At 35.2% G+C, this 24,792-nt stretch overlaps 1 long non-coding RNA gene across 1 annotated transcript; it reads right to left on the bottom strand.

Annotated features, from left to right (window-relative positions):
* Positions 1-7,941: 7,941 nt before the first annotated feature.
* Positions 7,942-9,548, bottom strand: LOC108867315. The gene is made up of 2 exons (XR_007261015.1): positions 9,053-9,548; positions 7,942-8,966 (listed from the first exon to the last, which is right to left on the bottom strand). It is a non-coding gene; the product is annotated as an uncharacterized LOC108867315 (long non-coding RNA).
* Between the last annotated feature and the right edge of the window lie 15,244 nt (positions 9,549-24,792).

The raw sequence follows: 24,792 nt of genomic DNA, 5'->3' as shown, positions 1-24,792 counted from the left end.
AGGAAAATTTGTGAAAAACATGTTCATTTAAGCAACATCAATAGCATGCAATTAACATATTAAAGGCGGAATCATGCTTGTATGCACTTAAAACAAAACATTTACCCATGAAATTCAAAGCCTAGTAGATAAGTGAATCAAGACTCAACTCAAAAACAAAGTGAGTTGAGAAATCAATACCTTTGTAGATTCCTCTTTGCATAAGCAAAGGCTAATCACCCAAAGAGAGGGCCTTCATTCCTTGCATCTTGGATCCATGGATTTGGATGGATGAAAAGGTTTCTCCAAGTTCCCAAAATTGAGAACCTCTAAGTCTCCACACCAAGGTATATTGTAGAAGAAATGAGTGACCTAGAGGAAGTAAGATTGCTAGCTATTCCCCTCTAGATTGGCCAAAATTTTAGAGAGAAAGGAGAGCTTGTGTTCTCATCCTTTCCCCCAAAAATAGCCCTTAGTAAATTTTAGGCTATAAAGTCCTTTATATAGTCCCTTCAAATAAGTGACCTAATGGACCAAAAGCCCTATTCTTTTACACATGGCTAGCCTATAGGTTTATTGGGCTTTCAAGCCCTTTGTTTTATTCAAGTTGTCATACAACTTGAGTTAATGGGCTTGACATTCAAATCCCATTGGACCTTGCGGCCCAAAACTAACCCGAGGTCTTTTAACGAACTTATTCGTTTGATTAATAATCATATTAGTTAATCCTTGCCATAAATAATTAAACCATTTAATTATTCTTACTCATCTCCGTTGAATCTTCAATCTCTACCTTACACGGTGTACGATCCATTAGGTTCCTTTTAGCGAGGCAGTGGGCGATTCAAACTCTTTCAAATCGATTGTGAATTGAAACTTACTTTCAATTCTCCCGTTAGTTATAATACACTTTTAGGGCTTCCACAAACCATGAGTGACACCTAGCAGCATATCATGGTTACCCAAGCTAATCAGAAGAGGTGGAGAACCTATTCAGTTTAGGATTACAAATGCAATACGGTCTTTCTCTAATACAATACTCTTGACCACATTGTTTGGTTTGATAGTTTATTCATGTCTACTATCCAATGTGAATCTTGTACTTATATGATTACCTTGAATGTGATCTGGAACGCATTCCAACATCTCATTCATACTCTGGCCAGAGATTCTAAATCATATCATAGAGTATTCTCCCTCAAACAGTTTGAAGGTTAGAGATCCCTTGTTGCGCATTCACTTGCCTCCATGGCTAAGTGGCTTAACCCCAACGATGCCGTGGACACCCTGATAGAGTGACTTTGACATAATCAAAGATTAAGGACCTAACCACAAGACAACTGTGATGCCTCAGGTCAAAAGACTAATTTGCATTATCCCAACCATGAGTTCTCATGTGACATGAATATGAGAACTCTTCGTTGATCGTGTTCAGTGAACTCATTCTCTATTGAGCACCTACGTACTTGTCTTGATGTCACACACACCAATGACTCGAGACTAGTCACTCTCCCTGAGAGAAGACATAGCACGTACTGATCTTAACGGACTGTCAATGCCCAATTGACAATCCTATGATCAGGAACGTTTAGGATGTGTCAACGAAAGAATGGTCTCATGAATCTAACTTCTTTAGATCGCATTCTTCCAATCACATATTCCTTGGACTTATCGTTTAAGCATATAACATTTATATTAGACGGCTCAAACAATAATCTTTGCCCTTTAAACTACATTAGTTTGAAATGTCCGTAAAGTATCATCATATGATTGGTTTTAGGGCACATTTCCAACAGAGCTGTATCAGACGGAGCAGGGTGCCACCATCACTTTACTTCGGGGCACTAGGCGGAGTCTTGACGACTCTGTTGGATGACCATACTTGTTCCGTAAGACATGCGATCTAATCAGGATATGGACACAATAGATACTATAAGTCTTAGAGTTCCTACAATCTAGGGACATGCATGCCTCGCAAGTAATCATAACTCCTAAGAAGATGCAATATCTACTTACTAGATATCCTCTAGGATTCTTCCAGTTTTATCCTAAAAAAGTCTCTCTCCCATAATACAAATACATTCATCTAGAGTTCATCTACGGTAACACAATCTATATACTTGAATTCTCTTACCCATTGCTTGAGTCTAAAATTATTCACTAACTTGACCGTCAGACAGCATTTGGCCCACACCGCCCCCACCTAAGGCTTGCTTACAATTGTTTTACTGTTTTGTAGGTTGCATAAGTTTACTCGGATTTGTGCTCAACAACCGCTCACTTGGATGCGTAGATTTGATCTTAACAATACATTCATGCCCTTGGATGATAAAAAAGAAGAAAAAATAGTATATTGATGATAAAAAAACAATGACAACTTTAATAAAAATCCATCATTATAGAGAGTTCTAGCATATAAGCAACAAACCATTAGTTCATGTCTCAATTCAATTCAAACACCTACTCAACTCCCATTTCCTCAATTCCCGAATTGGGTCACTCCCAATTGGCCACCTCCAACTTCCCATCGTTTCAACATCTAATTATCCCATTGTACTATGAATAATCTAATAACTTATCTCAATAAATTGATGTGTAGCTACAACTAGAATTTAGATACTTAGGCTTAGGTTTAAATACTTAACATAAAACGGTGTCATTTTGAGTGTAAAGGAATTCAGTTTGATTTCCGAACATCTAAAACCGAAACCAAACCAATAAAGTTCGGTGTAGTTAGGTTTTCCTTTTTTGGTTCAGTATTTGGTCTCCTTTTTTTCAGTTTTCAGTTTTTTGAACCCACCCCAACCCATAGTGTTGAAAGAAATGTTAACTTCAATCTTGACAATGACTAAAGAACAAAAAGAAAACTATTATGGGTATTTCAAAAATTTAATTGTGTACTTCTCATGAGTATATTTATTTGTAATTATAGAAAGTTTGGAGTTTTGTTTGTTGGACAAAGGAGACTTCATTAATGAAAGGAAGAATTACAAATTGTGATAGATGGACCCAAGTCCAAACCAAACACAAAACCCAACACAAACAAAGCAAAATAAAAGAAAGTGGACATACCCAAGTAAATAAAGAGCAACATCCCAAGTCAAGATATGACAAGACAAGGCAGGATGCCCATGTACATTTAGGCCCATAGGCAATAGTAAACAACAAATGAAAATAAGCTCTAAACAAGAGTAGCAAACACACTCCTCCATTGCCGCTGTTGCACCCTCCATGAAGGGAAACCACACCCCAAACAGAAAAAAGTAGCTAAACCAAAAGCTAGCTTTGAGAGTGTTGAGATCCATCAATCCACCAAGAAGCACACTCCCATTACATTTGTTGACTTTTTATGCAGGTTTGGTGACTTTTTATCCACAACCACTCCTGCATAAAAAGTCACCAAACATAACAGGAGGAGGGGGAGGGGCAAAAGGGCTGAGCAGGACACCTCTGTTTCGACGTGAATCGTTCCAAAATTCATCCAATTTTTCTGGCAAGCCAATTCAGCAATGGCAGTGGATGAAGGGTCTTGAGTCAAGATAGAGTTTAAAACTCTGAGATCTAACTCCTAATTATGGGTTAGAAAAGATGGGGAGGAAAGAAGAGGAAGGAAAGAAAGGTGGGATGGGGAGGGGAAAAGGGGCAAGTGATTAGAGAGGGTAAAACTGAGATAAAAGCTTAGAGATCTGAGACAAAGCCCAGAGGGAAACATAGCAAAAGAAACAGGGAAGAAAAGAAGAAAAAAAAAGAGAAAAAAGGGGGCTGCCAAAGGCTAGGGCCGGCGGCAGTGGGAGGTTGGTTTTGAGAAATTTTATTTAGACCCATTTATCTTCTTTCTACACCCAACTTATTATTTTTTATTTTGAAATTCCGAATATGTCCAATAATTTTCTTTTTACAGCCAAAATGCAAAAGAACAAAAATTAAAAATAATTTAAGTACTAGAAAATTCCGGCCACCCTATCTCTCCAAATCCTAACCACTCTCAATTTCTACCCTTCCCCAACCCCCCACTACCACATCCCCTACCATCCACAATGAAAACCCAAAATATCTAACCATCACTACCCCCTTCCAATCTTTCTTGTTAGTATATTGGTTCTCTTGCCGCTCAAGCATGCAGAAGCTACAAGTATTCTTTCTAGGTGATGGTGGTATCTCTGGTCATTTACCATAACTCTCAACTTCGATCCTAGCTAAGCTTTAGATAAGCCAAATGGGTGAATCACGTGTTGGCGCAACATAAAGACCCGAATGGAGAATGACTCAAGGCTTGCTTCTTTCTAGGTTTTTGCAATGCAAGTTCCATTGATAGCTGGATTTAGTTTGCATTAGAAAAGAGAGTTCAAACTCTTGAGTTGGAGTTTTTCGCTGACGGTTTTGCTTCCAACAATATGCATTTGCCCGTAAGCTATTATGTATTAATATCAGTGCAAATAAAGGGTATACGTTGGAGCAGTTCTTGCATTATGCATGGGAGAACTTGATAAGTTTTGACAATCGAAGTCTACACTCATGTAGACACACTCCTAGTTTCAAGTCCCTCAAAGTTCTTCATTTGCGACAAATTAGAGTGAGTGATAAAGTTCCTAAGTAATCTAACTGTCCAGTCCTTGAACGACAAGTTAGAGTGAGTGATGGCTGAGATCTTTGGAGTTTTCATTGTGGGTGGTAGGAGAGGTGGTGGTGTGGGGTTAGGACGGGTAGAAATTGGGGGTGGTTGGGGTTTGGAGAGATGGGGTGGCTGGAATTTCTTAGAGTTGTAATTTTATTTTTCATTTTTTGTTCTTTTTCATTATGGGTGTAAATAGAGAATTGTTGGGCACTTTTAGAATTTCAAGACAAAAAAGATAAGTTGGATGTAAAAAAAGGATAAATGAGTCTGAATAAAATTTCCCTTTGTTGCAGTCATATTTAGAATAGGAATGTGATTGTGTAAATCCTAGTAGATATGAGAATGTATCTTATATTCCTATTAGGAGTAGATTACCTATTAAATGTTGTAATCCTAAAGGGTAAGGAAATAACCTTCCTGACTACTATAAATAAAGGCATAATGGGGTGAAATAACACACATCTCAATTACACATCTCTCTCTTTCTCTCTATCTATGCCGCACCCCACTCTCTCTTTGGCCTCTTTAATTGTTTAGTAAATTATGCCTACAATACCCTTCGATTTTTGGCTTTTGAGAGAGAGAGTTGTTCCAGAGAGTAGAGTTATAATACATTTCCTAGAAGGTTTGGAGTTGAAAATTAGATTTTCAAAATTTATTAAAAAAAACAATAAAGGAGAAATCAAGGGACAAAAGGAGCAAACACCACCTCAGTTACCGCATGCATAACCCATTTGTCCTCCTCAGCGACGACGGCCATCCACAGCCTCCGGCGCTTCCGCAACCACATAATTGTACTGAAATACAGTACTCGTCTTTTTTTTTCTCATTCTTAAGCTCCGTCAGTCAGTCTCAGCAGCCCCTCTTCACTCCAAAGCTCAAAAGACAGGAAAGAGAGAGAGAGAAGATGGAGATAGAGTTGGAGCCGAGGGTGAAACCTCTGGAATACAAAATCAAGGCAATGTCACGCGAGTCGCTGTCCCAGAAGGCTGGTCATGTGGTCGACACCGATATCCGCTTCCACTGGCCCACCGCGACCAATACCAAGGAGTGGAGTCTTCCTATCCCTCTCCCTCCCATTAATTTCTAACTCTAACCCTAACCCTAACCTTTATTCAAGTTTTGTCTTCTGGGTTTTGGCAGAAACCTTGCTTGCTATCGCACATACCAATTTACAAGTCTTTGCTGGAATGGGAGATTTCTGTTGGTTTACGCTACAAGGTGAGTGTGCTGCTTAATTTGTTTTGGTTTTTGGGTTTTCAGCATGGGAAGGTTCACCACTTTGTCTAATTATACTGGCAAAATTGTTTGAAGCACAAATTTTGTTCCCTTGAAATCCGCTTTAGCCATATCTGACCGCTTGCACATGCATTTCGCGTGGTTGATTGACATGATATAGGAGTACTGGGAAGTGGAAACTACTGATAGAGCATTCGGTATTAGTTAGCATATTTTTAGGTGCATTCGGTGCCAAGTTGTTTGCTTTTGTTGCTCTTATTCTGTTTCGTTTTTGAACAGCCAGAGACATTTGTAAAAGTTCACCCACGTTGTGAAGCACAGCTACGTGACATGATATATCCAATGAACTATACTCCCCCTTGGCAAAAAATAAAAATAAAAAACTATACCCCTACCGCTACATGCGAATTTCTTGTTTGAGGCGAAATCCCATAGCTATTTTCTTCATACAATATGGGAATTATTTCTACTAAACTACTGGTTAATTCTCCATTAGAAGATTATATATGAATAAATCCCAATGTGTTTGTTTTGCAATAAATTTCATTTTATCAAGCTCGGAGTTATTGCTCCCAATGCCACAGCACCTCTCCTACAAAATAATGCCTATTCCCAACTTTGGTACGGACCATTTTGCTACCATAAGACCGAAGGTCATATGGTTCTAGACAATAATCCATCAGGATTTAATAACTTCTGCACGTAAGTTTCTTTTGTTTGCTTACTCAGAATATAGAGATTTTCTCTTGTGGGTAGTTTCTTTTTAAAATTTGACTCCTTGTGATTCAATATAATTCTTTAGTGAAATATGTGTCTTCTTTTGATAAAAAGACTTCGTGCAAGGAGAAATTTCACCTGGATCACTTAAAACTTAAAAGTCCTTTCTCTTCTGCGGTTTTGTACCTTTATGCAAAGGGATTCCTATTTTTTTTTCGAAAAAAGGGGATTAGGTGTGAGACCCACTCCACATCGAACTTCAATGATCCGAACCGTTTATTTTGTAAGTCTCGATTCATAGATCATTCTTGCAAAAATTCAATTCAATTCGAAACCATTTGCATATTCGATTATCAAGATAAAATTTTTATTGTTTCTTATATAAAAAAAATATGAAAAAATTACACTTAGAGTATACTTTCAATACTTAATTATATATTGAGACAACACGTTTTAAACATTCCAAGAAATGACATTTTTAAATTCCGCGTAAGATGATGTCATGTCCAATTTTTCCGTTAGAAGCGAAGTTCCCGTATTCTGTTAAATAGCGATCAGTGGTGATTCAAATCATACGAATTATATTTTCGTTTTCTCTGCTGTTTTTTTTTTCTCTCTGAAGTTTATCTGTTCCGATTTATATTTCGTCATCTCCCTCAATTATCTCTCGCCATAATTTATATTCAAATCATTCAAACTTTCTTCGAAAGTAAGTGTTTATCTCACGTTTATCTCTCTGAATTTTATGTGTTCTGATTTAGATTTTTGAAGTGTTTGTGTGTTTTTGAATTTATTTTGGTTTAGATTTTGAAAAAGTCTCTGATTTTTCAGTTTTTTTATTGGTCGCATTTAGTTTTTTTGGATTGTTCTTGTTTTTTCAATCAAGGGTTTTTAGTTTTGAAGATTTTGATTTGGTTTTGAGCTTATTTGATTGAGTGTTTGGCGAAGGCGATTTTTTGTTGTGCTGTTTTTGGTTTTCATTGAAGTTCATTTTATTTTTTGCATTATAGTTATCACTAGCAATAGTGCCCGCGCGTTGCTGCGGGTCTTAAAACTACTGGATGTAAAAGAAGAAAACTGGCAGTACAAACTTGTAATGGATAGTTTGTAATTTAACAGGTTTTTAGTATGTTCATGCTATTTAAACACAGAAAATATAATAAGAAAAAGAAGCAGAGTGTTAACAGAAAGTGATACACTAAAATTTCAACACAGTCGACTATTACAAATATATAAATTAACAAAATGCAAATCAAAACTAACCAATTCAATTAGATAATACTACAGATTTCATAGGTATTTGTTAAGGTGTAAGCTTAAGGCATTAGATTTCATAGGTATTTCATGGGTAAATATGCTTTAAAATCAGTTCACAAAAAAGGGAATTAACATGCCATCACAACTTTTCATACCGCTATTTTATTTCTTAGGTCTCACCTTCAAGTGTTCTAAAATCGTGGAAGGTGTTGCATATGTCCTTTACTTTGCAAAAATGAAACATGCAAAACAAACAGCCAAATGAAACCTGTAATCATAAATTTTAGAAGCATCAGAACCATAATAACTTGTTGCTTCATACACCTTAATTCCCTTAAGGAAATAAACTTTGAAAGAAATGGAGCAACTCGAAAACAGCAACTAATATTTTTGACGAAAAACCTCTTTGCTTATCAGCAAGAAAATATATTAAAGTATACATTACAACATTTGGTTATCGGCAGTAGAAACACAAAACACTCTTCAATAAAAAACATTTAAACATCTAAAAAAGTCATTCTTATCCATGTAATGTGAGACTTAAACTTTTTAATGCATATTTCCAATATGTATAAATTGTTTTATTTTATATGATCAAATTTTAATCAAAATTAATCAAAAAATTCTAAGCTAACTTGATATAATATATATGTCCCCAAGGATTTATCATATTACCAATTATCAAACCACATTCTTTGTTTCTCTCTCTAATATTTTTCTACTCAGTTTCCAACTCATTCTAATTTTTTTTTTCTTAGCCGATTCTTCAAATTGATGTAGCAAGAAAGATGAAACACCAGCTGAAAAAAATAATAATAAAACAAAGATCGATCTCATGCACTAAAAAAACAACAAACAAATATCAAAGCAGCATTAACATAATAATAACGACATATCAGGGGCACCAGCAGAAGTGGCAAATACTAAAAAAACAACAAACAAATAGGGAAAAAAAAAAGAAAAAGAAGTAAGTAGGCAATCTTAATTTCCAAAAAAAAAATTATAAATAAATAAATAAATAAAAAGAGAGGAGAGAAGAAAGACAAACATCCACAGTCGGCCTTAGAAGGAGAGGAGACGTTGGAAGTGGTGGGGAGGGAGGCGGCTCTTGTGATGTTCAAAACGACAGCAAACGGAGCACTGCTCGTGAAGACCACAACTAACCCAAAACAAAATTATTACAGTTTCATCCAAACTAACAAAATTACAGAATAAAAACTGAAAGACAGTAGTTATGAATCACACCTCAGTTGTATAAAATTTATTTCCCAACGATCTAAAGACAACCGGCGCTTAAACGGAGAAGAAAACAGGAAACAGATTCGGCTAAGATTCGCGAATCCCAGACAAAGACGAACGCAAAAACTGCGAAATATTTGCCTCCCGATCGCAACTCTAGAAATAGAGACCAATTTTATGAGGCTGGGCAAAACACCCACAACTCTGGGTTTAAAAAGATGCAAAACCCTCATCAAATTAGAGAACAGAAATAAGTTCCCTTGAAATACGAAAAGCAGGAACTTTCCCCCAATATTTTTCGATGCAAAGACCACAATATTTAAGAAGAACAAACAATCGTAGAAGAACACAGCTAGAATACTCTCGAACTCGAAGCCGAGATATCAACGATGACGGACGCGTGGAAAGAATGGGCAAAACCGTCTTTCCACTGTACGAAGCAGGCAACAAAGCGGGAAGCGAGGAGAAACTGAGGGGCAAAAACGTCAACTCACTGGTCATCCACAGTACCGAACCCTTACGAGTTTTAGTATATATGATATATATTAGTTTATGCAACATCAATGCATAGAATCGTGTAGAATCAGTTGGGACAAGTTTTTTGGTGGGGTGGGGGGTGAGGTTGGGGGGACGACCCCCCCCAATAAACATATAGTATTTTTCAATCTAATACGTGTGTAGCATCACTGTGCAGCCTTAGTTTATATAAACATTAAATTTTAACGTAATACATGTGCAACATCACTATGCAGGCATCAGTTTTATATAATCATTAATTTTTAACGTAATACTTATGCAGTATCAACTCATAAAATCTTAATCAGTTGACATAAGTTTTTATTTTTTTGGGGGGGGGGGGAACCCCATAAACATTTAATAATTTTCAACTTAATACTTGTGCAACATCAGTTTTATTTTATCAACATAATACTTATGCAGCATTAAGTTATATAAATATTTATTCAAAGGACTATGGATTAGAAAATTGTGCAACATCAATTTTATTTAATCAACATAATACTTATGTAGCATCAGTTTATATAAATATTTAATTAAAGGACTATCGATTAGAATCATGCAGAATTAGTTGGCATAAAGTTTTTTTTTGGTGGGGGGGGGGGGGTGGGGGACCCCCCCCATAAACATTTAATATTTTTCAACGTAATACGTGTGTAGCATCAATTTATATAAACATTAAATTTTAACGTAGCATCATAACTGTGCAGAATCAATTTTATATAATCATTAATTTTTAATCTAATACTTGTGCAGTATCAACTCATAAAATCTTAATCAGTTAGTTGGCATAAGTTTTTTTGAGGGGGAGTGTTGGGGGGAACCCCCCCCCCCCCATAAGCATTTAATAATTTTCAACTTAATACTTGTGCAGCTTTAGTTTTATTATATCAACATAATACTTAAGCAACATTAGTTTATATAAATATTTATTTAAAGGACTATGGATTAGAAAATTATGCAGCATCAGTTTTATTTAATCAACATAATACTTGTACAGCATCAATTTATATAAATATTTATTTAAGGGATTATGGATTAGAAAATTGTGCAGCATTAGTTATTTTATTTAAATATATTTGTACAACATCAGTTTTATTATGCAAATAAGTGTGCAGCATTAGTGTGCAGCATCCTTATAAGCATTTTTTGTGTTGCACTGTTTACAGATAGTTGTGCAGCATCAGTTTTATTTATTATAGATTTATATTTTAAAATGCATACAATTATTTATGCAGCATCAATTTTATTTATTATAGATATATACAATTATTTATGTGCAGCCTCATTTTAACTTTATGTTTTCATTTTTGGTGTAGATCATGTCTGTTGTTAAAGTGTTGAAATGTGTATATGAAAATTGTGCATTAGTTATGCCACTTTATCTACATACTACTTATGAGGATTTGTATGGGCAATTGACTTTGAGGTTTCCAAGTTTGTCATCAGGAGGCTTTTTGTTGAAATACTCTTTATATGGAGGTGAACCAAATTGTTTATTAGAGTGCAATGGAGATATTCAGACCCTTCTTTTGGTGAATAACTTGATTTCAAATCCAGTTGTTGATGTTTATGTTCAAGCAAAAAAGAAGATGTCTATTGTTTCTACTAGTAATGTGTTGTCTTGCCTAAGTGAAGCCAGTAGTATTGGAGATTGAAACCAATTTTTGGGTAAGTATGACTCTTATGGACCTCACCATTATGCAACAAATGAATGGCAAAGTTATATTTGTTATAAGGGTCAAAGTTATGAAGATGGTACAGTTGAGTTTCGTAGAAAACTTACACAATACTCTATTGAGGGTGCTTTTAATTTCAAGTTCACTAGGAATGATTGGAAGTGTGTTACTGCTGTTTGCTCAAAGAAACTATCGGAGGGGTGTTAATGACGTGTTAATGCTGTTGTGCAACAGCCTAGTGGTTGTTTTATCATTAAAAAAATTAAATAATATGCATACTTGCACTGGACGTATTCCTCAAAAGGAGAATAAAATGTTTGACTCTTCTGTTTTGTCTTCTTTGTTGACTACCAAGGTTCGTTCGAATCCGTCTATTAAAGCAAAGAATGTTACGAGAGAAATGAAGGAGAGTTATGGTCTTAACGTTAAATACCATGCAACTTGGTGTGGCAAAGAAATTGCATATAATGAGGTTAATGGTAATGAGGCACTCTCATTTGGATTTTTGCCTTGGTACCTTCATGAGTTTGTGCATGCCAATGATGAATCGTTTTGTGCACTAGAACTTGGTAATGATAATAATCGGTTTGAAAGGTTATTTATATCTATTGGAGCTTGTGTTAAATGATTCCTATGGTGTAGACCAATGTTATTCCTTGATAGTATGTTTTTTAAGGGAAGATATACAGATACTTTTCTTGGTTGCTGTTCTAAAAATGCAAATAATAGTATGGTTTTTTTTTTTTTAAGTTTTTTAAAGTGTAGAATCAATATTGTGCATCATCAGTTTAATAATGTGCAGCATTTGTTTATTAAAGTGTTGCATCAGTTTAATAATATGCAACATCAGTTATTAAAGTGCAGCATCAGTTTAATAATATGTAACATCAGTAATGTTTTATGTGTAGAACTTGTTTTTTGATATAATTATTAATTTTTTTATATATACATAGATTTTTCTTGTATGTTATGGTCTTGTTGACATAGAAAATGAAGAGAATTGAACATGGTTTGTTGAATATTTGGGCCGGATATTAAATTACCAAAGAATGAATACCGACATCATGGGTTTTTGAATGTTATTTGAAAGTACTTCCCTATTGCATCTCATGGTTTCTGCATTATACATTTGAGGGAAAATTTAGAGAGGCGATGTGGAAGTAATAAATTTTTGAAGGATCAGTTGTGTGAATATTTCAAGAACTGTGCACATGCATGCAATGTCGAAGATTTTGATAGGAATATTGAGAAAATGAGAAAGGTTGGCAGAGATATTTTTTATTCATTTTTAGATGATCTTCCAAAACAACATTATTCTACTATACATTTTTGAGTAATGCAACTGAAGAATCATTTAACGCAATGATTTCTGAAGAGAGTCAGATGCCTATTCTTGATTTGATTCAATCAATCAGGGGGAGGTTGATGGTCATGATGTCTAACAGTAGGTGTGTTTTAGAAAAGTGGTTTTGTTTGTTATGTCCAAAAAAAGAAGATGATCTTAAAGGTTTTGTTCAAAAAGGTAGTCATTGGATTGTTAGTAGGTCATCTGATGATGTGTTTGAGGTTCGGGGGGATAGGAACCGTTTTGTTATTATGTTGGATCAACATCAGTGTTCATGTGTTCAATGGAAGCATAAAGGATTCTTTTGTGCTCATGCATTGCAAGTTATTCTGCATGATCATCGTGATATTAAGGATTTTGTGGATGACTACATGAGAGTTTTTTCTTATAAGCTAAGCTATTAGTTTCCTATTGTCCCTGTTTCTAACTTCAACAAGCCTACTTTTGATCTACTAAATGCTCCTGTTAAGCCCCATCTTACAAGGAGACAAGGTGATAGACCATGTATTCATCGTTACAAGTCTAAAAATGAGACAAGAAGTGTAAGATGTAGTAGTTGTCATCAGATTTCACACCATAACAAGCAGACATGTTAGGCTTTAATTTGATTTTTGTTTTTAATTTTTGAGTATTGGATTTTTTTTTTTTTTTTTTTTTTTTTTTTTAGTATTATGGAAGTTTGTTATCAGATCCGATTTTTTGTTATTTTTCGATCAGAATAAGTTTTTGATTTTATGCAAAATCACGTTATACGTTTTGTATGCAGCATCAATTTGTTGTATTTTGTAATTTTTGGTTCCCCAATTTTTGAAGAATCAATTTTTAGCAATTGAGTTAATGTTTGTATGGATAGGAGACTATTTTTTAACATAATACTTGTGTAGCATCAGTAAAATAAATAATCAACGTAATACTTGTGTAGCATCACTTTTATATAAAAAATTATTTTTCAAAGTAATCATTTGTGCAACATCAACTCATGCTTTTGTTTTTCATTGAAGTTCCTTTTGCTTTTTGTAGGTTATTTATCATATATATTAGTTTATGCAGCATCAGTTCATAGAATCGTCCATGAATGATAAATCATTTCTTAGATCGAATTTAATAATTCGGATGTAGCATCACTTTTTCAACATAATACATGTGCATCATAAGTGTGCAACATTAGTTTTATATAAACATAAATTCTCAATGTAATACTTGTACAGTATTAAAGTGATTTTTATTTTCATTTGTTCTCCACCCTTTTCCTCCTGATTGTATTCAAAATAAAGAATTAAATGACAGATTTAGTAAGTAGCATCAGTTATACCAGACTTAGTATGCAGCATCAGTTATAACAAAATTAGTATGTAGCATCAGTTATAACAGAAAATTAGTATGCAAACTAGACTAAGTTTTTAGCATGCATTATTACTTATACGAGAATTAGTATACAACATCAGTTATACCAGACTTAGTATGCAGCATCAGTTATAACAGAATTAGTATGCAGTATCAGTTATATCAGAGTTAGTATGCAACATCAGTTATAAAAAAATTAGTATGCAACATCAGTTATAACAGAATATTAGTATGCAACATTAGTTACAACAGAATATTAGTATGCAGCATCAATTATAACATAATTAGTATGCTGCATTAGTAATGGATTATTAGCTTGTTTTTGGATTTTACCATTTTGTCTGTCGGGTCGTCGTCTTGATTTTTTAGCTTATGTTGGCTTTGTGATTTTTTTCATCCCCTCAGACAATGTCATTTGAAATTCCTCATCACCTGTTTGATCATTGTCCTTTTCTGGCACATATAAAACAGTTCTTTCATCGTCATCATCTTCTTGCTGTTAAACATCAATAATCTTATCATCAACATCAACTTTTAGAAGTTTAGATGCCACTATGGTTTCATCCTCATTGGCTACTTGCTCAGGACCCACTATTGTTTCAACTTCTTCAGGATGAAGCACTAATTTGTTTGACGGTTTAAATTTCTTGGCTTTTGGTACCTTCTTAGCTACTCTCTTTTCCATTTTCCTTTTTTTGACATTGGTGGAGGATCGACAAAGTCGTCATCATCATCTTCTGGGAGCTTTTCAAAATCATTTCATTATCAAAGTTCTAACCCCTCGCCGTAAAACCTATATAGTTTCCCAGAAAAATAGAATACACACATATATAGAAAACATGCTCAGAAAATATGCTATGTCGAATGCCTCCACATAAAATGTAAGTAAACCAGGTAATGCCAATCAATGCAATGAAATATGTTAGCCGGAGTCACCTAACGTGACATGTACGGCTAAATCTAAAGCTCAAATCTCCAACTCACTAAATATACCTGCACATGAGTCAGAACCACCTAAAGTGGTTTGTACAGCAGGACTGGGTGTAAATGAATACGCTCAAGTGCTACGATCATGTGAAGACTGGGCGAATAATCGCGGGTCACTTACGAGTCGGAACCACCTATAGTGGTTTGTACGACAAAACTGTGCACCTAACTTGGATCCAAGATGAGCGTGTGGTGCGAGAGGTGAACATCACGTGAAGGACTGTGCCCTACTCTAGGTAGGAGCACTGACATCGGGGGTGCAGGTTATGAGCTCTCTATGCATCTCACATAACTACTAATTAAATTTATAAACCATAACTTATCTGACACTTACCTTTGCGTCCACAGCACCAAACATACATATGTGCAACTACTAATGAATAAATAAATAGGCAAACACAACGCATGGCATTTTAAAACATATAAACATTCCATTTCATTTTCTGGGAAAAACCACAAGTATATAGGTATATACAGAAAACCAAAAGCCCACTCACTCGTATGTGGAAGGGTCGTAACTCCCTTGCCTCGAGTGATTACGCTCATCCTCGAGATAGGTCTCACCTATATGCGAAACAACTATAAAAACGTTAATTTAAAGCACATAACCAAAACTAGGTAATAACTTCTCATACAATGCTCAAATGGGAGGTGTGAATATACCAACGTGATCTACTCAACCTCAAAAAGATCCCCATATTTTTAAAATAATTTCTCGACGTCTCACATGCCCTTATGCGCTGGCCAAGGCACAGCCACACGCGCCGCCCACGCGTAGGCACGTGCCTGGCATGCTGACGGAATCCTTAACAGCGTTAGGGAATATTTCGTCCAACAGTAAGCATATTCCGTTAAAACTAACCTGACGCCGTTAAGAATATTCCGTTAACTTAATGGAATATTCCCTTGTCTTCTCCGGTGAGTTTCGCCGGAGCCGCCGCAGTCAGCGTTGCTATTTACATTGTCGAAAACGGGGAAAAATTTCAAAACTTCATATCTTCTTCATTTCTCAACCAAATTCCACGAAATTGGTACCAAAATGAAGCTTTCAACAAGTAAAACAAAATCTTACCACTTTGGAACCCTAAAACCAACAGAATCTCGCTAGAGAAACTTCACAAAATCCGGCCAAACCTGCAACTCACGATCCCGACGTCCAAAACCTTCCAACGAACCACCCCGAACTTCCTAAGGACCTAACTAAGCTTCCTACAAGCTTTAAATTCCCTGAAAAACAACATTTTACGTATGCATAAACAGTGACCAAAATCGGGGTTCCATGGTTCGACATGAAATCGAAGGATTTCCTACCTAAAATGGGTATGGTTGAACTTGTATGAACCTCACGAACATAAAGGTAAAACTTTCCACCTCGATCTGCAACGTTTCGAGGGTTTTTGGTCTTGTCCGTACGAGGAAGAAGAAGAAGAAAGAGAGAGAAAGTCACGGGACAGGGCAGAAGATGAGGATGACAGTGTAGGTGTGTTTGTGGTCCAGATGCAGCCAACCAAAACCCCAAAACAACCACACAACGAAACATAACCGCTAGGGGTAAAATCGTCATTTCACACATGCGGTACGAATAATCCGGGACGGGCTGTCATAATTTTGGTGTGATCACAAATCCAGTACTGCAGACAAAATAAAAGTTAGAGATTTGTATATTTTTGTAAAATAAGACAAAAATTGAATTTTTTATTAGTTTTTCTTTGCTTAACAGTAAAAGCAACAGTGCCACTGGCGGTTGGTTGTTTGTCTCTTTTTATCTTATGTGTTCTATCGATTGATTCCATCAAGTATCTTGCTATTTCCTTGGCCCAGTTGTACTGATTGATGTTCTCTATAGAGTTGCAATTCTTAGCCAAACTCCAAGGAAATTTCCCTGCTAAGCTCCCAAGCAGATTTGTGTTGAGCAAATACAAAATTATAAGGCAGGCTACATCTTGATCCCTTTCTGTTGTCCCAACATCAAATGCAACTTGAATTGCTTGTGCAATTTCTCTTGTACCGATTCTTGTCATTTTTTAGAAGTATTTATCAATGAATTTGGTTTTTTTCGACTTTGGGATTCTGCAGTCTCATGTTGACTCAGGGGCTTCTTTACCTTAGTTTGGGATCCCAAATATGTGTTGGACATCATCAACATATACTTTGCAATATCCATTTTTGAATTTGAACATTCCCTTTTCAGTGTCATATCAGTTCACTATATGTATGACATCTCAGTCTGATTTCTTCATTTGTAAATCACCTTTTATGTAAGTTTTCGCTAGTCTACCAAAAGGTGACTTACATATGAATGCCAAGATTTTCTGGTTTTTCTTTAAGTTTTGGCTTGAGATCTTGTATTAGTTCTGCAAAGGCCAAGAGATTCAGCCTTATTTGAGCATAGTTCTCATCTGTTGCTTGACGCTTTACGGCATGAGAAGTTGATTTCTTTTTTATTGCAAGTTGTTTTGTGTTTGTCGTAATCTTCATGAAAAAAAAATGAAACAATCATGAGTATAATAAATTATTAAATAAGAAGAAGTCATATTAATGACAAACTAGATGCAAAGGGCAGATGCTTATCACACAAGCTAGATGCAGCATCACTAAACACACAAGCTATATGTAGCATCATTTAGCCCGCAAGCTATGTGCATCATCAATTAACAAATAAGTAGATGCAGCATCACTTAGCGCACAAGTAGATGCACCATCACATAGCAAACAAGGTAGATGTAGAATTAGTTGTTAACGCACCATGTAGATGCATAATTATGCAGAACTAATTTACAAACAGAAAGTAGAACCAGAATTAATTTACAAAGTGCAGCATTGGTTCAAAGTCAAGCATCAATTCTAAGTGCAGCATCGAAGTTAGACGATTAATATTTTTATTTACAAAATTTAGATCCATATTCATTTTCTTTTTCAGATGTTTAAGAATCAATTTACAAATAGAAAGTACAACCAGAATTAATTTACGAAGTGCAGTTAGTTCATACAAAGCGCATCATCAGTACAAAGTGCAACATTAGTACAAAATGCATCAAACCCTTGATAATGCATGTGTTTTTTACAAGTGCAACATCAGTACAAAGTGCATAATCAGTATGCATATAAACTAAAAAAGCGAAACTAAAACGTCTAAAACACTAAAATTGTTTTTTCACGAACTAGAACACTGAGTTTTTTTTTTTTTTTAAAAAATCAAGTGCAAAAAATACTTGATAATGCATGCGTTTTTTATTTATTTATTTTTATAGTTTTCTTTTGCACAAACAAGTGCAAAAACACTTGATAATGCATCCAAAACTTTGATAATGCATTCGTACTTGACAGAGTTTGAAATATAATCATGCAAAAAGGACAATTTTGAGTAGTAGGAAAACCTTTGAAACACTGATCTTTTCTGGGAATCCGACTCAACTTGTGAATCACTTTACTAAAAATCCGGCTTAAAAGTATTAGAAACTATGGAGATTCTAGCGTTTCTAGGCAAGTATCTTTTGTGTGATAGGATTTTGAAATGATAGAGGTTTGGGGAAGAGTAATGCGGGTATTGAATGGAAAAGGAAAAGGAACCGGGTAGTTTTTATGATTTTTTGTCGTGTAGTGGTTAACGTGGCCATTTAAAAGTGACTGTATACACTGATCATGGAGCACTCAAGTACCTATTAGCAAAAAAAGATGCAAAACCTCGACTTATTCGATGGGCTTCTGTAAGAAATTGATTTGGACATTCGAGACAAGAAAAGAACCGAGAATGTAGTAACATATCACCTATCACGCCTTCCACATGTCCAAGATGAAGAAGAGGATGTTTTGCCCTTCAATGAAAGTTTTCCGGATGAACAGCTTTTTGCCATTAAGGATGTTGTCCCTTGGTAACCAGACATCACCAATTACCTTGTTCATGGAGTCTTATCCTTTGATGTGAGCACTTAACAAAGAAAGAAGTTTCTCTCTACAGTCAAGTTTTATTTTTAGGACGTGCCATATCTCAACAAATATTGCTCAGATCAAGTGATAAGACGATGTGTGCTCGCTATTAAACAAGAAAGCATTATGAAATTTTGCCATAGTTACGCATATGGAGGACAAGTGCAAGACAACTGCCGAGATTCTACAAAGTGGATTTTTCTGGCCTACACTCTTCAAGGATGCATATTTATTTTGCTCTACTTGTGATCAGTGTCAATGGTTAGGCAACATATCAAAGAGAAATGAGATGCTGCAACGGAGTTTATTGGTTGTGGAGCTCTTTGATGTATGGGGAATCGATTTTATGGGTTTGTTTTCCTCTTCTTTCAACAACCAATACATCATTGTCGTTGTAGACTACGTATCCAAGTGGATAGAAGCAATTGCCTCACCAACTAATGATCATAAAGTTGTGCTGCGTTTTCTGCACGGCACCATCTTCCCCAGGTTTGGCACACCTCGAGTAATTATTAGTGATAACGGTCCACACTTTATCAACAAAGCCTTTACTGCCCTCATGGTGAAATACAACATTAACCATCATATTGCTACTTCGTATCATCCATACATGAGTGGGCAAGTTGAGATTTCAAATCAAGAGATCAAGAAGATTTTAGAGAAGACGGTAAAGGCATCATGCAAAAACTGGTCTCTCAAGCTCACTAATGCATTGTGGGCATATAGGACAGAGTATAAAATGCCTATTGGAATGTCACCTTCCGTTTGGTGTATGGCAAAGCTTGTCATCTTCCCGTCGAATTGGAGCATAGAACTTATTAGGCTGTCAAGAGGTTAAACTTTGATTACCAAGCTACAGGAGAGAAGAGAAAGCTTCAGTTGAATGAGCTTGAAGAATGGCAAAACGAGGCCTACGAAAATGCCAAAATCTACAAGGAACACACCAAAGAGTTTCATAACAAAGTTATTATTTGAAAGGAGTTTGTACCTGGTCAAAGGTCTTGCTCTACAACTCCAGACTTCGTATTTTTCCAGGCAAATTGTGTTCTAAGTGGATTGGTCCCTTCAAAGTTACTTAAGTTATGCCTCATGGTGCCATTGAAATGAAGAATTTGCAAAACGGAGAGTTGTTCAAGGTTAACGGGCACCGTCTCAAGCATTACTTGGATGCAACTTTACCAGAAATCAAAGAAGTTGCATACTTTGAGGCCCTATCATCTATCACTTCATAGACATCCGGCAAAGTCTAGCTCATGACTATAAAAAAGCGCTTCTTGGGAGGTAACCCAAGCTTTCTAAATTTTTCTTTTGTTTTCGCAGTTTTTCATTTTATTTTTTGTTGGAGTCAGTTTTAATTTCTTTCATGCTTTCATGAACGGTGGTCTACAACGATTCAAGTTTGGGGGAGTCCGTTACAAGGCATGTTGTCTCAAGTTCAACATTGTTGATTCATACTCCTATGAAAAATCCAAGGAAGTTTTTTCACCTTCTCATTAATTGTGTTATTTGTTTTGTTTTCTTTGTTCTATACATTGAGGACAATGTTTGATTTTAGTTTGGGGGAGGATTTAGATTTATGTTTCTGTGTTCTGTTTTTGTTTAGTGTTCATACTGTCTATGTTTGCATAAAACTGCTTTAACTGAGAAGGAATTTGAACATCTTGTCCACGCTGTATTCCTCAAATTTTTGTCCTCTTTCCAGCCATATAAAGCCCTTAAAAATTGGATTTTTCTTTCAAAAGTTATGATCAAATCTTTGTCTGAAGGTCGAAACTACTTGTGGTACTGTCATATTGCAACTTGCTATTTGCAATTTCTGTTGGCACATGTTTTTTTTTCTACGTTTATTTGTTCTATTATCTATTCTTCTATTGAAGTCTTAATTTTATAAAAATCCATAAAAAAATGTCAAAAAATTAAAAAAGATTTGATGTTTCTTGAGTCATTTTCTTTTAGTTTGACCTTCCATAAGTCAATGATAATAATTTTCTTTCTTCTAGGTCACAAGCTTATTTTCTTTTTATGTGAAATTTTAGTTGCTTTATATGGTTAATCAGATTCTTACATGATCATTCTCAAGTTTATTTTATACAAATAACCAATGTTAGTATGATTACCTCTAACTTAGAGAATTATTGTGGATTTTAAGTGAAAACTTATTGAACCCTTGTGAGATTTTGAGCTTTCTGCATATTCTTTGTGAGTTTCATGATAGTGTTATCATTCACTAGAACTTTCTTAAATATCTCTTGAGGCGAAATCCTAAGTCATGCAACATTAGAGAGATGATTAATGCTATTTTTGGACTGTTTGAGCTTTTCTAACCAACTTTTTATGTTATATTACCCCTAGTTACCCTTTTGAACCCAAACACTTTGTCTTTTCTTTCATTACCCACATTCACCTTTTACCCATTTAACCTATATTAGCCATACCCATAGCTTAAGGGATACTAAGGGACGTCAATGAAGATAAAGGTTTGGTTCTCAACAAAGAAGTGGTGTGTACCGAGGTATCATGTGTAGTATTATCTTTATTTTATGATTATTTCCAAAAGAAAAAAGAAAAAAGAAGAGAAGAGAAAGAAAAAAAATATCAAAGAAGTTAGGAAATAAAAGTTTGAAATTGTTCCATCGCTACATCATGAGTCATGGACGCCAATAATTGAAGATCAAGTGTCAAAAGAGGGCCGACCAAATTATATAATGAAGATATCTTGGTATTTCTTAAGTTCTAATGTTTCCCTATCCTTTCTTTCATAGCTTATAACCTAGCCTATCGTTACAACCCTTATAAAGACCTTTGATCTTTGGTGTTGCATTGACTTACATTAGTGGACAGTTGATATGAAGAGCAAGCTTATGGGGTTTTATATTGCTTATCATGATTTGAGTGAAACACTCTACTCTTTAATGTGTGATTTCTTTCTGAGTGATATCCATGGTGGAGGACTTGAAGTGGAAGCTTTGGTTTGCATATACCTATCCGGGTTGAGTAAGTTGTATTGATATTGGTTATGTCACTCATTACGCTTGAGAATGTTGTGTAAGGTTTGGTTAATTCTATTTTGCAAGATGTTTAATTCTTTTAAGTTTGGTGATCCTTTCTAGATTGTTTTGAGGCTAATTTATGGAAGGTCTATTGTTTTCCTTGTCTTTTATTTTTGCTTTGCTCGAGGACTAGCAAAAGTTAAGTTTGGGGGAATTTGATAAGTGCATTATTTGTTGTTATTTCATTTCATTTATCCCTATGTTTTATAACTTTGTTAACGAATTGGTCTTAAAAGAACCTTATTACTTTCCTTTCTTAGTTTCAGCCAATCTAAGCACACAGGATGTTTTTGGTGATAATTCGACTTTCCGGAGTAGTTTTGATGCAAGGATAATTGGAGAAGGAAACTAAGAGGCTAAAGATCGTTGTGTCTGAATTCCATAATTTTCTATGAAGCCAAAAGTTCCATTTTCAAAGTTAATCCAGCAAAAGTTGTTTTCCTGTCAGAACTGCGCAACTGTAGGAGAATGATGATTTGAAGGCTTTCCCAATTTTTCCAGATAAATCGACTTCAAATTTGGCTGGCAAGTCAGATGGCGTGTTTCCCAAGCCAAGAAGGATTCTTTCCTACTTTCTTTCATTTATTATTTAAGAATTGTTTTCTTTTAGGAAAGTTTCTACTAGACTTTTTAGGGTTTTTACTAGAATAAATATAGTGTCCTAGGCTATCTCAATTTTTTTTTCTGGGGTTGGGGGGGGGGGGTGACTTAATACACAAAATTCGTCCAAAGTGAAGGAAGGAAGCTTAGCGTGTTTTTACCATTCTTTTCCAGGTTTTATCTTCTTCCGTAACTTCTTTTGTGATTTTTATTATGACTATGTGTAACTAAACTACTTTTATAAGGTTTATGATGAAACCATGGCATGATTATTTCCGAAGGATCTTGTTGATTATTATTTGATTACATGCCATGTTTAATTCTTAATCTTTGTGTTTAATTTATTCTAGTTTCGAAAGTTCTTGTGAGTGGTCATCATTGTGAACTTGTTTCTAGATAATTAGATAAATCTAAGAGGATGACCAATCAATTAGATTGATTGGAACTAAGATTAAAAAAAAGTAGAAAAACTAGTGAGGATGACCAATATCAAACTAGTCTTACTTGGTTGACATGATTCTTCAATGCTTAATGGGTTTTTTTTGTGTTTAACTGTATGTCTAACCAATAGGATATAGTTGTCACGTATAGACACACAGGTTGATGCCTGGCCACGGATTAATTCATATCTTATAAAGAACAATCTTAAATATTGGCATGGTAATTGGATAGTCATCGGTTTGAAGAAAATGGAATAGGATTGTTATTGGTGGATTCATGACCTTAGGCTTTCATCACATTAATTTGTTTAAACCTTCATTTGTTGTGTGTTTTTGTTATTCATATTGTTGGTTGATTATAAGTTGGAGTTTAAATTATTTTTCGTAATCAATTAATAAGTTTCCTAATGAAGTTAAGTTTTGCGTAATCAGCTGGTTGAATTGGTATTAAAAGCAATCTCTATGGGATCGACCTCATATTTGCATATATTTCTACAATTGATTTGTGCACTTTCGAGTTTAATTTGGTTTAAATTAATCTATTATTTAAGTTAGTTTAAATATACATTAGTGAACTAGATGGACCATCCCTCCATGCTGCACCAAAATTGACAACACGTGGACCTCGTCTTGTATTACTTCATTTGAGGCTTTGAGTATATCAGCTGATGAGCAATAGCCTCCACAGGTTCAGCAAACCTTGTAAATGGCTAACCGAGCATTTGGGAGCTAGGTCATGGATATGTTTATGATGGATGAATCTTCTAATTAATCTCAATAGTATGGTGAATCTTCCATATAATTAATCTCATGAGTATTGTGAAATTAATAAATGTTATCGTATACTTGTATACATCTATGTTGTGTCATAGATTATTTGCTGAGCTTAATTGACATAATAACCGTTCTCTTTTAATTAAAAATCGACTTACATCGGTTTGAGCCATGCTTGGACCGCCCACTTAATAAATGGGATGGGGCAACCCATCCATAAATAAAAGACATTAAGTTTGAGGTATAATGTGAGGTTAAAGAATTGGTTTTTGATCTCAGCCTCTATAAAATAGAGGGGCGCTAAGGTAGCAGTGAGCACGGCGCACAGATAGCGGTTGTGGCTTGGTTTTTTCAATTAGCGTGTGTTTGATTTTCTTAGTATGTGTTTGACCATTGTCTCTTTGCCTTCTTTCTTTAGCGTGTGCTTGATTTCTTTGGAATATTGGCTATTGGTCTTAGTTCCAGTCCACACTGTAAAGCTATTGATTTGGTTAAAATGAAAAGTTTAATTGGATGAGTCATCTGAGAACCCCTATGAATAAAATGAAAAGTTTAAATACAAGGAGATTTTCATATTTCTTGAAGAAAAACGAGAAAAAGAACGGAGGAGAAAATATTAAAAATTGATAAGTAGTCAGAGTAACATACTATGTCACTACATATGCAGTGGAGATGGCTTTATTGGTTAATGTTCTTTTCAACTTACTGCGTTTTAAGTTGAAACACTCCCTCTTTTCATAGGAAGACTTTGCTAACTTTCAAAGAAATAGGAATGTAGAAATTCTGGAGTAAAAAATAATCAAGAAAATTAAGGAGGTGATACGTGAACTTTTGGGTAAAAAGAACAAAATTACCCTCGAGGCACACTGGGATTCCCACGCGCATGCAACAGACAATAAAGGCTCAATCAAGGAAGAGTCAAACGTGATTGATAGGAGCATATTTAGGCGACTTACTTAGCTTGTTTTCGTGCATCTATGTTGTTAATTCATAGTTGTTTTAGTAGTTTAAGCCATTTTCGTGTGTTTTTAGGTTCATATGGCTAAGGAAGCAAAAAGATGCATTTTGGAGCATTTTGGAGCAA

This window comes from the organism of the source record quoted next, unplaced genomic scaffold (genome assembly GCF_019419815.1).
Source record: "Pyrus x bretschneideri cultivar Hongxiangsu unplaced genomic scaffold, Pyrus_bretschneideri_v1 Contig35, whole genome shotgun sequence".
NCBI classification, from domain to species: Eukaryota; Viridiplantae; Streptophyta; class Magnoliopsida; order Rosales; family Rosaceae; genus Pyrus; species Pyrus x bretschneideri.
Note: the sequence above shows the minus strand (reverse complement) of the source record. Positions and strands in the feature narration are given on the sequence as shown.